The following is a 17193-nucleotide window of genomic DNA, read 5'->3' as shown; positions in this document are numbered from 1 at the left end:
TTGTTCTTGATCTAAATAAATTCAAATATAGCTATTCGATAACACATTTTATTCAATTCAAACCATAAACACATAATTAGGGTAATTTACACTTTAGCCCCTAAAATTTACATTTTACACAATTTAGTTCCTATTTCACAAAACACAAAATATTCAAAATTTAACAATTTCATAGCTTGGAAAAATATTCCCTTAGCTCATATAAGCCCAAATATTTCATTTTTTTCACATTTTAGCCCCTTAATTTCTCATTTTCACAATTTAACCCAAAATACTCAAATTCATCAAAAATCCCAATACAAAATATATTTATCTAACATTAAGCTATCATATTTCACATTTTAACATCACAAAGCTTACAAAATGAACAATGACATAACTCAAATTCATCATCAAAATTTGAAAATTTAAGCATGGGCTAGGTAATATACAAAGCAACGATCTCAAAAACGTAAAAATTATCAAAAATCGAGCAAAACACATACCTTAATCTAGTTATACAAGTGTCGAACTTAATGAAGCTTCAAACATTTCTTTTCTTTTGTTTTTTGACAATAACAAAGATGATAATGGCCATTTTCATGTTTGTTTTTATTTAATTCATAATAATACAACAATTACCATTCTAACCTTAGTCATATTACATTAAAATCCCACTAACTAATGTCCATACTTGTTCATGAATTAATTCAATGGTCCAATTGTATCATAAAGACCTCATACTTAAAAAGCCATGTCAATTCAACACTTCAAAAAATGACACACAATTTTTGCATTTTCTGCAATTAAATCCTTTTTCACAAATCAGCTCACAAACGATAAAATTAATTCATGGCAAATTTCACACATATCAATTCACATATTATAAGCACGAAAAATAATAGTGAAATATTTTTTTGACTCGGATTTGTGGTCCTAAAACCACTGTCCGACTAGGGTCTAAACCCGGGTTGTTATACCTAGTGCATGTATTTAGCTCTGAGAAGAAGTTTCCTAGCAGCAGCCAAATGTGAACAACCTGGTACACATTAAAACACGGTTTAAATGCAATATTAAAACACGGTTTAAATGCAATATTAAAACAAGGTTTAAACACAATTTATTTTGTGTGAACTTGGACAAAAATTAATGTGGTTAGAATTAAGACACATAATTAAAACACATATTAATAATGTTCAAACTAAGACATAATTAAAGACACATATTAATGGTGTTCAAACTAAGACATAATTAAAGACACATATTAATGATGTTCAAACTAAGACATAATTAAAGACTCAAACTAAAATAACTAAAATGGATTGAATTCCTTATTTCAGCAACCGAATTAACACACTGAAATTAAAGCTTTATTTGCATCACATTGCATGTGAAGCATGGAATGCATACCCAAGCTTGATTGATTAATCTCGTGACAGCTTCTGCCCAAACTTGATCAATTATACCCATGATGACTTCTTTGAACTTTTTAGCTCATGCACGAGTAATTGGCCCTATTGGTAGCTCGATTGGATCACAAGTTGTTTGCTTGACATTGAGGATTGGGTCCATTTCCATGCTCGCATTAATTCATCAATGGTAACTTTCAAAATTACCCATAGAATCAAAAACTAATAAAATAGATAGTTGGACCTAGTTGTAAAAATCTCAAAATTTTCAAGAAATAAACAAAAATTGAACTTACATGAAGAAAAATTATGAAAAACCAGCTATTAAAAACCCTCCTATGACGTTTTGGGACAGCAATTTGGGGAAGAAATGTCTAGATTATCCTAATTACTCCTTTGTTTTATTTTCATTAATTTTCCCCAAATCACCAATTTGCCCCTCACTCACTTGATTTTTTGTTTTTCTTTTCTATTTAAGCTGTTTTAGCCTTTTCAATTAGGCACATTTACACTTTAAGTCCTCCCATATTTATCTTTTAAGCTATTTAATCACTATTTCATCAATTAGCTAGTTTTGCACCTTCTTCAATTAAGTTCTTTTTATTAAATTAACTATCAAAAAGTTAAAATTTTCTAATGAGAATTTAATACTAACTCAATGACACTCCATAAATATTTATAAAAATATTTCCGGCTCGGTTTATAAAATCGAGGTCTCGACACTTCGATTTAAAAACCAATTAATTTAATAAATATTTCTAAAGCAAAAATTACTAATTCACAAGCCTTCCTAAACTCATAATTTTTTCACAAACACTAAATAATAAAATTTTCAAACTCACTTGTCGGATATAATGGTCTCGAACCACTTTTTCCGACACCACTAAAAATTAGGCCGTTACATAATATGGTCTTTAAAGCCAAATTCCAGAATTAATTGATTTGGCCTATACCCATACATATTAGGTTAGTGGCTTTCTTGTATTTTGATTTGTATGTCTTGCTAAGGAATTATCTTCCTCTAGTAAAGTGTCGGCACTACCAAGAGAAAAAGAAAGGAGTTTGATGTCGAGACTGAAAGCACAGAGTAAAAAAATACAAATAGTCTTCCTTTCAGCTTTTTACGCAGAAGACCTTTCCATAAACATTTTTGCATAAATTATGTTCTTTATTTATTTGGCTTGTTATTTTTTTTCCTTTTTTCTAATATGTTGTTTAATATATTATTACAGTCTTCAGGTTTTTCAATTAAATTATGGTCAACAAAAAGATCAAATCTTTTTTCAAGAAAAAAGTGTCAGATAGCAATAATGATCAATCGGTTCCTCGACCTTCTATTATTAGTGGGGAAAACTCAAATATTGGATCTTTCTAAGCTCCTGAACAAGATATTAGGTCTTCTCAATACCAAGCTTCTGAACGCGATATTGGATCTTCCTAAGCTCTTGAACGAGATATCAGGTCTTCTCAATTCCAATATCTTGAACGAGATATCGAGTTTTCCCAAGCTCCTGAACGAGATATCATGTATTCTCAAGTTCTTGAATGTCCTTGTAAGGTGTCAAGAGTTGAAATAAAGGAGTTTGATGCTTCTTCTTTAGAGTGTGATCCTAAGCTTCAAAAATCTATTTGAGATTACCCTTCAAATCATAGGACGTAGTCCGTTGAGCTTATATTAAGTTTGAGTCATATCAACCGATTCCTCCAAGTGAGACTCCAACATCTCCTTAGTATATTGATAAGAATGGACGTCAATTTCTCTCATCTTGGTACAGATTATTCTCGAATTGGCTCGAGCTTTCACCAAGTAAGAATATCACATATTGCCTTCATTGTTTTCTCTTCAACAAGCCATTTGGGTGTCATGGAAATACTTTTCGAAGCCAAGGATTTCAATCATGGAAAAAGGTTAATAAAGGATCTAAATGTCCTTTTATTACTCACGTGGGTAAAGATGCAAATTCTTTACATAAGAATGAAATGAAAAATTATCTCAATCTTTAGAATTCCTTGCAAAATCTTGAGAAGGTTAACGAGAAACAAAATTATGAACAAGTTGTAAGAAATCAACTACAACTCGAGGTGTCAATAGATATTGTCAAGTGACTTGTATTTCAAGGTTGTGCCTTTAGGGGACGTGATGAAGTACGAGATTTAAGAAATCAAGGTAACTTTCTTGAACTAATAAAACTCTTGGCTTCGTATAATGAAGATGTGGAGGCAATTGTCTTAGAAAATGCTCCTCAAAATGCACAGTATGTCAGTCTGACTATTTAGAAGAACATCCTTTCTATTTTGCTTGGAATCAATGATGATCTCTATCAAGCATTGCAGTATAAATTGTAGGATATACTAAACACGATGCAACTGGTGTCATCAACTAAAACACTTCTCTAGAAATTTAAAGAACATGGGTGGGATCCTTTGTTTGAGAAAGTGAAGTCATTTTGTAAAGATCAAGATATAGAAATCCCCAATTTAAGTGCTCCGTACAAAGCTGGTTGAGGTCGGTCTCGCATCTAGAGAGATAACCTCACAACTGAGCATCACTATCAATTTGATATATTCATTGCTAGTATGGATTCATTGCTAACAAAAATGAATTCTCGCTTTAATGATGAGATAGTAGAGTTACTTGTTCTTAGCTCCGCTTTGGACCACACAATAATTACAAAACTTTTTGTGTGGAAGATATCTGTAAGCTTATGAATGATTTTTATCCAGACGATTTTACAGAGCAAGAAAACCTACACATGAACATTCTATTAGAGCATTTTCAACTTGATGCTCATCAAAGCATGGAATTGCAGAAAGCTTCTACAGTTGTCTAGTTGTGGCAATTGCTAGTTAAGACAAATAAGTCAAGTATCTATTCTCATCTTGATAGAATTATTCGTCTTGTGCTAACTCTTCCCATGTCTACTGCAACAATTGAACGAACATTTTTAACCTTGAAAATTGTGAATACAAGGCTTCGCAACAGAATAGAAGATGATTTTCTTTTAACTTACTTGGTGGCATACATCGAAAAAGAAATAGCTCAAGAATTTTCAACAGATTTTATCATTGCTGAGTTTGATCTTCAAGAATTTTTAACAGATTTTATCGTTGATGAGTTAGATCTTATGGAGAAGCAGAGGGTGCAATTTAGGATGCCTAGTATTGAGAAATAAGACTAAGGCCATGATTTTTTTAAATTTAATTTTTGGAATTATAATGATATTTATGAAACTTGTAGTACAGTATTAGTTATTCTTTTTTGCATATTGGAAATAAATATTTAATTTTATATATTGTGATTTTTTTTCTTTTACTCTTTTTACAGTTAAATCGTTCATAATTTTTTTAAAAATATAAATTAATTTGTCTAATAAGAAAAAATGATACTATTTTATGTTAAAAAAAGCCATTTAGATTTAGAGATTTCACCCTTAAAGTAAAATCCTAGGCTGTCCTTGTTTATATAATTCAATATAATATAATATAATGTCTATGAATTACTGTCATTTATTGACTATTAAAAAATTAAAAATTGATATATAACTCGAGATTACTAATTACAATATGTCAGAAAAATTGTGTCGTCAAAGTGGTTTAATAATTATTAGGAAATATTTTATTAAAAAATACGAGAGTTTAAGAAAATTAAACAAAGATTGTGTGATGTAAGCGGTTAGTAACAGTGACCAGCCGGCCAGCTCTTGTCGGTGATCAAAGGGGTCAAAGCGATTGATGGTGCAATTCGACTCCTCTACGCGTGGTATTTAGCCACGTCAGCTAACAGGACAGTGGCACGTGTTAATTGCAGTTGAGTGGGTCCCTCACACTTCCACATCGTCATCATCGTCATCGTCCAGGTTTATTTATTAAATGGAATTTTAAAAAAATAACAACTTTACCTTTGTTAAATAATTTTTGTTTTGTTTATTTTTGTTATATTTAAATTTTCTATTGAACAATTTTTAATTAAAAATAATAAAAATTATTTATTATTAAATTAAATTATAAACTACATTATTTACTAATATAGACAAATGTGTTTTTAATTAATATATGTAATTTATTTTTGAAAGTAAACTCACAATAATAATTGCAATTACAAAGAATACATCTTGATAGCTATAAGCATTTAAATTAGTGACTGGAATATATCCACATATGGTGGGGTTTAAACTAGAATAAGTATAGACTAAGAACCCACACATGGTTTACACAAAACTATAATAATATTTTTATTTAAAATTTGCTTAGTAAATAAATCTCAAGTGTTTTTACGGTATTTTCTTCAAACTTGAGGGGCAAGTGGAATTTCTTGAAACCATAGGGGTAAGTGTATTTTACACTAAACTTGAAGGAGTTAAGTGTCATTTACCCTAATTATTATTTTATTTAATAGTTTTTATGTGATATTATCTAGATAAATTCTTTTCAAGCATTAGTGATAAAAGTTAAAGATAACTACATTCAATGGGCCATTTGATTTCAGGAATGTAAGATTTTGTTTTGTAATAGGATTAGAGATTAGCAAAATCCGATTCGGTTTGAAAAAATTGATAAAAAATTCAATTTTTGAATTAAATAGTTCGAATTATTTGAGTTAATCGAGTTATTCAGTTCAACTCGAATAAAAAAATCAGAATTTTTGGTTTAACTCAAATATGAATTATGCAATTCAAGTTATTCGAAAATTCGAATAAGAAGGTAAAACTATGTTGTTTTGATAAATGTTTACCTTTTCTAAACTTAAAAGTCAAAACTATTAAGGTAAAAGGCAAAACTACGTCGTTTTGATAAATATTTACCCATTAAGTTGAAAGGCAAATCCATTATATTGTTTACGTAGTTAAATACTATTGTACTTTTTCAAAAAAAACTCTTGTACTTCGTCTACTAGTTAAATAATTGGTCCATATAAACGCAACATTGAGTATAAATAATAGGATTCGTCAACTTGACTCGACTTGACTCGAAATTTTTTGACTCGACTCGACTCAATCAAATACTCAACCTTAAATAGGATTATGGGGGTGAAATTTCTGGTACGCAATATTACCCTATTTGATTCATTTGGTTGGAATGTAAGATTCAAGTGTTTGTTGACATAGTATAAAATTACTTAGATGCATATTTTACTAAATTATCCTTTTTTATGGAATTTATTATTTTAAAGTTTTATTATTTTATTTTTTTAGACTTAATTTTCATAAAAGCTATGATAAATTATTATAATTCTTGTTTTTGTTACGATTTAGATATTAATAAGGAAATATACAATGTTTAAATAAATTTATAAATCATAATTATAATAATTCATGAAAAGTGATTACATCACCATTCACAAACAACATTTATAATTATAATCATAACTGATATACTAATAACTAAATCATTAGAGTAAATATGATAATTATAAATTTAAAGTATGACATCTCACTATTTCGCAATTAAGAAAAAGATATATTTTGTGAAAAAATGACTAAATTAATTAAAATAGTAAACACAAAGGTTAAATGGTTCAAAATTTAAGATTACGCTCATAATCTAATATTACTTAAGGAAATGGTATTAATGAGATTACACATTATATTATAACATTTAACACTATTTGGAAATGTAAGATTATAGGATGGTTGGAATATTGAGAATCCAACATAATCTTATTTTGAAATGTTACATTCGAGCCATAATGTAACATTTGATCAACCAAACGCATTCTGAATGACTAATTAGAATAAAATTCCTTTAATGATGAGAATTTAACTCTAATTATCTTGGTTTTAGTCTAGTGAATTACCTAAGAAATAATTTAAGGTAATTTACACACACAAAAGAGAATATACCTCTCGATTTTTCTTTATTTTATTTTTGGTACAACTATGATTTTAATTCAAACTATTTTTAGAGAATATGAGCACAGGAGCACTAGGCCACAATATGGGGATTTTTCTTTAATTTAACATGAGTAAAATTGTTTTCTTGAACAATAGTTAGAGACTCACCGGATATTAATTTTGGCATTAACATATATAATGTTGGTGAAAAATTATGTACTAAATATATTTATAAAAATGATAAAAAATTAGATTTTAGTTCAAATGGTAGAGTTGAGAGATAAAACCAGGTTGACTTATGTTTAAATCCCATGATATGTTTGTTTTGTTGGGAAAATGTAATTTTTTAGAAACTTTGAGGTATATTCTCGATTGGTAAAGGTGGAGAATTAAATCATAAAATTATGGTTTATATTCTACTTCATGAGACATTTACAACGGTATATCATATGCTCAAAATGGTTGAGTGATGAATGAGAAATTGATGCTCAAAGTAAGCTACTTGTGAATATTTGTTAAGGAAAAGAAAAGCTTAGATCACATATTGGTTAAATATAAGTGTGAGATATGTATATATATAAGAACACACTTGAAGGATTATTGAAAGACTAAACTTAAAACTTTGCCTTGTGTGCAAATGTGTGTAGATCCAAACCCATTAGGGTTGGAGTGCACCCGCATAACGTGGGCAGAGCGAAATGTTCAAGTTGTTTGGGCTCAAGAAGGGCTTGTGAATATTTTAAGCCCAATACGAAATTTATTTTTCTCAGCAAATATTATACTGAATCTATTTTAAAATGACATATATCTTGATTTAATTTTATTCAAATTGATTTAAAAGGTTCCTTTAATATAGATTTGTATTTTTATTCATGGAAATTTCTAAAAATTCCTCCATATTGAATGTCTATAAAAGCTTAAAGAATTCTTCAAAAAATTTTACACACTCACAACAAATTGTTTTTGCTCTCGAAAATTCTTCTCTTTTTCTCTCCATATTTTTATATGTTTCCGTGATAGAGGAATGCAAGGTTTTGTTCATTGATCACTATAGAGGTGCTGCTGTTTCGATCATCTTGGTGTTGTATCCTAGGAGATAGTCGACCTACGTTTCTCCAAGTACCATAGGAGTGGTCGAATCTGTCTTAAGGAAACTGTATTAACAGGCCTCAACATTTAGTAAAACTCGATTCTCTTATTCGATTTCTGATTTTCATAATCTTGTTTATTTAATTAGTTTTTCGTATCTGATACTTTAAATATAAATATTTATTTAATTTGTTTTACTTAAATATGGTGTGTGTGTTTTCATAAATATAAATATTTTTTATATTACTTGTTCAGATCTTATATTTAATATAATTATTTATATTTATATTTATATTTGTTCGCTAACGTATTTTGTCCAACATGTTTTTATAATAATATTTATTACTTTATAAAATGAATAGGTTTTTGATAATTTCCCGTTTGAATTGAATTGAGTCTTGGTAACATAGATATAGATTAGAAAGGATAATTAATATACTTAAATTTAAAGGCATAATTGCGAAAAAAACCTCAACGTTTGGGGGTTTTTGGTTTTGTGCCCTTAACCTTTTTATTTTTTGATTGATACCCTCAACATTACGATTTTTTAAGAAATCAGCTCAATTTTAATCAAACTACAGGTCAACATGATAGCCCATGTGGCATGCAACATAAGCTCACAACTTCATAGATGATGTCATCTATTTAACAAAATTTTTTCTTTTATTTTCTCTCTTGCCAAACACATGGTTGCTGTCATTTTTTTCTCTCATTATCTCTCTTGCCAAACACCTTTTTTATTCTTCAAAACATATGGTTGGCTCATTTCATCTACAAGAATCTCCATTACCGTGATTATAATCATGCTTTTGTGCAATTTTTGTAAATCCACACCACACTTTCAACTTAAAATCATTGTTTTTTTTCCTCACTGTTGGTTGCCATTTTTTCTCTCGTTTTCTCTCTTGCCAAACACCATTTTGATGACAGTAAATGAATTAGAGAGAAAAAAAATGTTGATCTTCAATAGAAAAAAGCAGACAAATACAAGTGATTTATACCATCAATAGATGACATGGTTATGTATACATACCTTCCATAGGCCATCATTGAGATAATGCATGTTGTTTACCCCAATTCCCTTGTTCATTGCCTTTCTACAAATGGAAATGAACACATAGTTATTGTAGTTTAACAACATTTAGTTCACAATGGTGAACTTCGCTCGATTGATTCACACAGGACAACAATTGATTGATGGGCCGTATGTATTTCCTTCTCAAGTCAAATAAGTTTTTTACTCAAAAGATCCAACTGATGAGGGTTGGTACGTTGTACTCCGTAACATCCCTAGAGACTTGTTTGACATAGGCAGTGGAAGTAGAGATGGCATTGACGACAGAACACAAACTTTGCCCTTTCCAGAACAAAACTTCAATGAAAACATCCCTAGTACTAGTACACAATTTCAATGGGTCTGCCAGGATACGGATGAAGATATTTACGAATTATAATGTAGTAAGCTTTTACGATTATTTAATTATATGTAATATCATAATATAAATATTGGTCTTATTATATATTTCAACTATTTTATATGTGCTATTATTATTGTAATTGTATACTAAGTTTTCAACTATTTTATTTGTATTGTAGATAAAATGCCTAGAAGAAAAGTGCGAGAGCTAAGCATTGTTCAAGGTACTCCAAACTCAACGAAAACAAACAGCACTGAACAACAGACTGCTATTGGATCTTCGAATGTTCCAGTTACACCTGAAGAACCTACAGAAGTTCAAAGTAATTTAACATTTAATTTACATGCGTGTTGACTTATTGTTTATTTATTTTTAAAATTCTTATATTACAATATAACATTTTTCAGCTGAAAGTGGTGGGACGCGGAGAGTTCGAGGACGTACGCTACTGAGGGATTTATACGAGCTAGATCCAGTCGAGCGTGTCAAAGTATCCAGTAATAGCTTTGGTCAGCCTATTGAATCAGAAGCTCGCCTTTTAGCAGGATACTTGGGCATTCTAGCACGTAATGCAAATATGTTGCCAATTAACTTCGAGTCATGGCATAAAATTCCTGAGAGTAACAAGAACCAAGCTCTCGATAACATTAAGGTAACAAAACGTTAATGTCATTTATAATACTTTGGTTTAAGTTTCATTTATATTTACTTTCTTAACTTGTGTTTTTTGTAGGCGAGATTTGCTCTAGAGGTCTCCGATGCTTATGTAAAGAAGGCATTGGGAAAAAGATGGAGAGACCATAAGAGCACTTTAAAGAAAGACTATTTTAAGACAAAAACAACACTCGACGAGAAATTACAAAATGTCTCGCCGGGAATGCTAAGGTACCAGTGGGAAGAGGTCGTTAGATTTTGGACTTCGAAGAAAGGAGAGGTATGTGTTACTAGCAAAATCTTGTAATTATTTTGGTTTATAGTATTTACTAATTAACGTACTAATAATTTCATAACGTAGGATCATTAACGAGTTGGAAAATGTAGTAGGCAGAAACAAAAATTCACTCACACAGCTAGGTCGAAAAGTTTTGCTTGTGTAGCTCAGGCCGAGGTACTTTGAATTTTTTAATACTGTCAGATATTTATTACTTTCTATCAAATAATATTTTTACTACTGTAGTGTAGGAACTGTCGTCCGGTCAAAAAGTTGGACGCCTTCAACTTTTTAATATTACACATAGGAAGAAAGATGGAAACCCTATGACTCTTGAGGCTCCAGAAATTATGGTACGTTTGGTTAATACAAGTTGACTTGTTTTAATTATTTATAGTGTTTATTTTCTAATGGTTTATTTCATTTCTTGTAATGTAAATATTGTTAAGTTATGTTGCATTTGTTTTTTTAATATATATTGTGTTTATTTATAGTGTTTATTTTCTAATAAAGTTATTTTTATTTATTAGGATAAACTAAAGGATAAAAAGACGGAGTACGAAGCGATTGCTTCCAGTGATAGTTCTGTTCATATTGACGACATTGATAACCGAATTATCACTGAAGTTTTGGGTCCTGAAAGGTATGGTCGGGTTCGATTTCAAGGATCTTTTGTTAACCCATCCCAATATTTTGGATCCAGCTCGCAACAATACATGCCTTCGGGGAGTCAGGCTCAAGGTGAAGTTCAAAGGTTAAGAGACCAGATGGCTCAGATGTAAGCGACAACAGTTGAGCAAATTACACAACTTAAAGCGGAGGCAGTGTCGAGAGAAGCTGAGGTTCAAAAAAGATATGAAGAACTCCAGCTACAACTTAAAACAGATGCAGCAGCGAGAGAAGCTGAGGTTTAACGAAAGTATGAAGAACTCCACCTGCAGCTTAAAGCAGATGCGACAGCAAGAGAAGCAGACGCTGCAGCGAGGGAAGCAGAGCAGTGTAGAAACTACGATGAACTCCAGCAGCAGCTTCAGAACATGATGAAGATGTTTCAGCAGTCGCAACAACCACCGTCTTAGACTATTGTGTAAATATATTTCAATTTTGACTTTTAATTATCATTTTAAATTTTAACATTTTTGTAAGAATAATACAATTTTTATTTTATTTATTGATATTTATTATATATTATTCGTTTAATTTTAAATATTATATAGATTTAATGCTTTCGGTTGGTTTAGATTTGGTTTCTTCTGATTTGTTTTTACAGGAGGGCTAAAAATATAGGAAATTTTCTTTTACAAATCTGCCAAAATTAATGGCGTTTTTAAAACAACGCCACTAAAGATCATAGTCTTTAGCGACATTTGTGGGAAAAGCGCCGCTAAAGGTCATGGTCTTTAACGGCGTTTGTGGGAGAAGCGCTGCTAAATGTCATGGTCTTTAGCGGCGTTTATTTCTAATAACGCCGCTAAAGTTAGCGACGCTGTCATTAGTGGCGTTTTTTCCAGCGCTTCTCAAAGCGCCACAAATACTTTTAGCGGCACTAAAAAGCGACGCTAAAGGCCTAAAAATGCGCCGCTAAAAGCCTGTTTTGGTGTAGTGTAGTCAGTTTTGAAATAGAAAGTGTGTACGAGGAAACAAAGAATATTTTAACTAAGAGGCAAGTGATCAAACAATGAACATAGCTAGCAAAGTGATGCCATATTCTCAGCAATGTTACTCTCCTTTCAAGTAGGAGGAATAAATACACTATGCTTTTCAAGTTGAAGTTCGGAAGTCCGTTTAATTGAAATGCATAAAAACACCATTTTGATGACAGTAAATGAATTAAAGAGAAAAAAGAAGAAGAAGCTTACACGTGAATGTTGAATAGGGTTTAGCTTTGCTTGAACCCAAAATTAAAGAAGTAATCAGATCTTGTGTTTTAAAGAAGAAAACTGGTGTTTGGCAAGAGAGAAAATAAGAGAAAAAATGCCAGCCGACAGTGGGAAAAAATAATGATTTTAAGTTAAAAGTGTGGTGTGGGTTTACGAAAATTGCACAAAAGCGTGATTATAATCATGGTAATGGAGATTCTTGTAGATGAAATGAGTCAACTATATGTTTTGAAGAAGAAAATGATGTTTGGCAAGAGAGAAAATGAGAGAAAAAAATGGCAGCAACCATGTGTTTGGAAAGAGAGAAAATGAGAAAAAATTTTGTTAAATAGATGAAGTCATCTATGACGTCGTGCGCTTATGTGGCATGTCACATAGGCTATTATGTTGACCTACAGTTTGATTAATGGTCAATGTGAGTTGACCGTTAAAACTGCGCTGATTTATTAAAAAATCGTAATGTTAAGGGTGTCAATCAAAAAATAAAAAGGTTAAGGGCACAAAACCAAAATCCCCCAAATGTTGAGGGTTTTTTTTTTTTTTTTGCAATTATGCCTACTTTAAATTGAATTGTATTATATTTGGAGGAGAATGCCTCTTATTTTGATCAAAATTTTATTTTGGCTTTTCTTCCCTTAGTTAAATTATGCTTTTTGTTTCCTACTTAAAATCTAATTAACCTAGAGTTGTTGTAGTCATATATGCTCCGAATTTTAGCCTATAAATAGGCCTTAGTTACTTTAGATTTCACACAACAGAAATATTTAGATTAAGAGAATTTTGTTCTTTGTTTCGAAGGGTTTTTCTTGTGGGGCTTCGGGGTTTCTTTTAATTCTATCCATCTTTTGTACTCTCCTTGTAGTTTTTTATCCTCTTTTGAGAAGTTTTTCCACGTAAAATTTATGTGTTTGATCTTTTCGATTATTATTTTCTTCACTTTGTTTGTTGTTTAATCAGGTTTATCCCCTACAATATTAAATTAAAAAAAGTTGTAAATAAATAATATTGACCGATTGAATAATAATTTTTTAAAAATCTATCAAAATTTTGTTACAAGCTTTATTTATATTTTTGCAAGTAGATCTATTTTGGTCCATGAACTTGAATTTCATAAAAGGGTGATATTGTGGCACTCTAAGATTATGTCACATCATTACCTGAAACTTAAAAATATATTTTTTTATTGTCAAATTCAAGGGGCAATTTACTAAAAAAGCTTTTTTTTTTAAATCACCAAAATGGGCCCGATATTTTATTATTTACTGGAATGGGTTTTTTAAGAATCGCGGCCATGTCGGTAATATTGTTGACGTGGCAACAAATCGCGCCCACGAGGGGCGATTTGTTGCCACATCAAGAAAGCGTTGACGTGGCATGACTTGCCCAATGCGTGAACTAATGAAATTTCATGTATATAGTTGCACTAAATTATTTAAATTATTTATAATACCTAAATTATCCCTATTTATTTGTTATATTACATAAAATACTCCTTTGAAAATACAAAACATTATGATAGCTAATTTAAAATTTATTCTCCACAACTAATGAAAATCATTTAAAATACTAAAACTAGATCTCATTCGAACAAACTATATGAAAATCCACGAATCTTGTGATTTCTTCGTCTTCAACGAAAGATCTCGAGAAAGATCACGGTGAGGAAAGCTTTTGCTTAATGAGGAAGCAAATTTGGACACTCGGAATCATCTAACAATTATGCGTAGCAAGAGCGTCTTTCTTCACAATTTGAAACATCATCCCGAGAGCCGACATTGATGGTTTGTCCTTGGGCAATGTTGTTTGATCATTCCTCCTTCGAGTGCTTTTCGACTGATCACATGATGTATTTGAGTTAGTACTTCAGTGAATGCATGCTCAACATTTGTAGATTTAAGGGCAGATGTTTCCATAAAGAAACACGTACACGTGGGCGCGACTTATCTGTTTACTTTTTTCTTTAAAACCCTAAAAATCCTAAAAACCCTAAAATCCAAAAACCTACAAGTCAGGAAATCGCAGCCACGTCAGTGCGCTTTGCTGACGTGGCAACAAATCGCGTCCACGAGGGGGCGATTTGTTGCCACATCAGCAAAGCGCTCTGACGTGGCCGCGATTTCCTGGCACGTCCCCTGACATCGCGCTGACGTGGATGCGATTTGCCGGAAAATGGCTCATTCCGGTAAATAATAAAATACCTGGCCCATTTCAGTAAATTTATAAAAAAATAAGCTTTTATTGCTAAATCAGCCAAATTCAAGTACCAAAGTGAACAAAAAAGGTTAATATACTAAAATGAACCTAATTGTTAAGTTAAGGGCGAGATTTCATTTACATAGAGTATTTAAACATTTGTTATTTCACACTAAAAAATAAATCATGTTTTTAACACAGGTCATATAATAACTCTTATATTTAAAAACTTTTCTTTTTTTTTTCTTTCTTCAAGTTTTTTGCTTCCCCCCTGTTTTGCCTAGCAATGGTGCCAATTTCTACGTTGATTATCGCTTGCTTTTCTCTTCCTTCCACCAAGCCTCTTTGTTCTCCTTATTCACTCACATGCCTTCTCTGTTTTCAGTTTGTAAATTTGTTTTGTGGATATGTTCACTATCTTAACAAGTTGCAATGGACAGATGATGATATTTGTCATTACTGAACCTCCACTGGCCACTAGCGATTTCTCTTGAAAGTGGGTTGGTTGTAGATACTTGAATAGTGGTTCTTCGTCAGCTTCTTAATATATTTTTATTTTGACAGTATTTCAAAATAATAAATGATTTCACAAGTCGGTTTAAACCCGTGTTGTCTTAAGTATTATATGTTTTTTATTTCTTTTCCATTTTGTCATGTCTTGTACAAGTTTGTAGTCTTGCTTATGCATATATCATCTTACTTTTTCAAGTGATTTTAGGGATTGTTTTGTAGTCATCTTCTTTTGTTTGATAGATACTAGATTCTTTTGTTGATTTTACCCGCTGCTTCGAACCATTCGGGGCTGATTTCCTTATCGTGTTAAGTGCTTGCAATCACTCCATATATATCATGCTTGAAATGTGAAAAAACCTTGTCAATGTACCATAATGTTCTATTGATGTTAAGGCTGAAACTTTTGTTGTGTTGATGAAGCTTATCCTTTACTACCAATGACGAGTATTTATTATTTTATTTTTTCTCTGATTCTAAAATAAATTAATAAATTTTCTTTTAAAAAACAATTATTATATTTAATGCAATATATTTGAAACGATATACTAATAAAATTTAAAACAATTCCAAAATAAAAAGTAATTGTTATAACAAAATTATTTATTTATTAAATTTAATTGCTTCGAAGCGTAGCCCATCAAGAAGTGGGCCCAATTTGGGAAATGATTATGTTGTTGCGGGACCCATTCTTACCTTGAGAGAGAGAAAGAGAAAGTGACGGTGACAGACTTGACCCCCCTCTCGCCCTCTCCCTCCTAATTTCTTTTTAGAATTAGGTTAATGAAGGTTTTATTTAATATTTTTCATAAAAATAATTATCAGTGGAAATTAGAGGAATTCAAGTTTTATCATTTTTTTTGCTTCTCTAATTTTTAAAGGATAAAAAATATTTATTCGATAATTAAAACTACTACACAAATAAGTTTAATTGATGACTCGCTTTTATGAATTTCCACGTGTGCTAACTTCTTCAATCATTATCAATTTACCAATAAAATATTTGAGTGAGGTGGCAAAAAGTGAGAGCGAGTAACGGAAATTTTTCAACATACAAAAGAGGATTTAAGGTAAAATTTTGGTGATGTAAAGTGTAAACAAAAATAAAATCCAAAAATAACTGTAAAAACGGATTTCTTTTCTTTCCCTTTCCCTTTGTGTTTTGCTATTTCCAGAGCAGAGTCGAGACCAGCTGAGCTGTAAAGTATTGTAAAGTCAAGGTTATTGTGCACTATTTTTATTTTAAAAAATAATTAAATTCCTGTATTTTCTTGAATCTCATTATTTTTAAAAGTTAAATTTCAAAATCCATCTATTAATTATAAATATTAAATTGAATAATTAATTCAAATTAAACAAATTAATTCATATACAGTCAATTGGTCTGCTTTAAGTGTTATTTTAATGTATACACGTGGTAATTCATATGTATGAAAACGTAAATTTTTTATTAATTTTGAAGTGATTTGATAAAAAAGTACAAGTTTAATTACAAAAAGATAAAAATTAAATAAAAACTAAAATAATGTTTCTCTAAAATTGGTCTATTATGCCAAAAATTCGGACTAATAGTCACCAATTTAATTTTTCCATCTAATCAACTACAATTTCCAAGTCTTGTTCACCACTTTTCATATTTGGTTTATTTACCTTGAGCTTTTACCTTATAATAATTTTTATTCAGTTTTGTTTGATTTTTGTTGACCAATTTTTATATTTTGTTTATTTGCCTTGTGCTTCTTATTTTATAATAATTTTTATTCAGTTTTTGTTTGATTTTATATAATTAGTAATAACATAATTTAACATATACACATAGCACAAATATAAAATATTATATATCATGCAAAACATTATCATATTAACTAAATTATACAATAAATTGAATATTTATTAAATTAAAATTGATATAGCATCACAATCAAGAACTAAATTTAAAACTAAAGTTATCTT

Source organism: Gossypium raimondii, chromosome 2 (assembly GCF_025698545.1).
Source record: "Gossypium raimondii isolate GPD5lz chromosome 2, ASM2569854v1, whole genome shotgun sequence".
In the NCBI taxonomy this organism is placed as follows: domain Eukaryota; kingdom Viridiplantae; phylum Streptophyta; class Magnoliopsida; order Malvales; family Malvaceae; genus Gossypium; species Gossypium raimondii.
The sequence above is the reverse complement of the archived record's forward strand: the minus strand, read 5'-3'. Positions refer to the sequence as shown.